Below are 1,232 nucleotides of genomic sequence, written 5' to 3' on the forward strand. Positions count from 1 at the left end.
CCAGGAGAGAAACCGTCTTCTCCACTGTGTACATGAGCTTGGTTAATTTATCTGCTTAATTGTCAACTTGTATTTTCTAGAAAAAAAATTAGGTAGAAGAAACATGATTGCTAGTACTGAAGTTTTGAGTGTAGGTATTTGGGATGGTGGGAGTGGAGAGGCATTTGGTACTTATTGGCTGGCGAGAGGTGGAGCAAGAAAGTTCAAATGTGGAACTCGACACAACCTAAACCCCTTCACAGATTTGCTGAGGATACCAGCAAAATGCTATATATTATTCTTCTGTAGGCATAGACATTGTGGGGAGATAAGACTCAGATCTAGTGTCACATTTCTGGGCCTTGCTAGGAAGAATTCATTATTCTATCATTTGTACTGCTTCAGCAGTGCTCTTACACACCTGTCATCTTCCACATTCAACACTCGCTGCTGTAGTTTGTCCCATCTGTAGGTTTGCATACCTCTATGACGAGTTCCTGGAGCTCAGAGATGGGTCTAATGCACCTTCGTGTCCCCGTTACCACTAGCACAGGGACATCTGAATCATTGTCACCTGATAAATGCCTCTTGAGTAAGCATAATGGACATACAGACACTCAGCTGATCCAGCAGATGATTCTGAAAGTATGTGACTCTTTCCCTGTGCATATGAATTTACATGCACTTCTTGCTGAATTTGTTACAGAGAGATAGTAAGGAGATGCTCATTTTTAATCTCGTCTTTATTCTCTACTTAGCATCTTCGGGGCCTACAGCATGGATGGGATCACTAGCACGTCATTTGGAGTGAACATTGATTCCCTCAACAATCCACAAGATCGCTTTGTGCAAAAAGTCAGAAAGCTTATAAAATTTGATTTCTTGGACCCATTGTTTTTCTTAATAAGTATGTCTACTACCATTTGTTTCTTTTTAATAACAGGTTAATTGAGGTATATTTCACATACCATACAGTGCATCCATTTAAAATGTACAATTCAGTGGTTTTTAGCATTTTGAGATACTTTCAACCATTGCCACAGTCATATTTAGAATATTTTCTTCAACTCAAGAAGAAACCACGTTGTCTTTAGGTATTACCCTCCTGTTTCCCAGTCCCTCCTCATCCTACATCCCTAAGCAACCACTAATCTACTATCTGTCTCTGTTGATTTCCTTACTCTGGACATTTTATATAAATGGAGTCATATAATATGTGGTCTTTTGTGACTGGCTTCTGTCACTTAGCATAA

General features: G+C 39.4%; 1 pseudogene; it reads left to right on the top strand.

Annotated features, from left to right (window-relative positions):
* The window catches only part of LOC101350984 (cytochrome P450 3A4-like), a 43,824-nt pseudogene extending 42,938 nt beyond the window's left edge, over positions 1-886 (top strand).
* The last annotated feature ends 346 nt before the right edge of the window (positions 887-1,232 follow it).

The sequence above is a fragment of the Trichechus manatus genome, unplaced genomic scaffold (genome assembly GCF_000243295.1).
Source record: "Trichechus manatus latirostris isolate Lorelei unplaced genomic scaffold, TriManLat1.0 scaffold00077, whole genome shotgun sequence".
Lineage (NCBI taxonomy): Eukaryota > Metazoa > Chordata > Mammalia > Sirenia > Trichechidae > Trichechus > Trichechus manatus.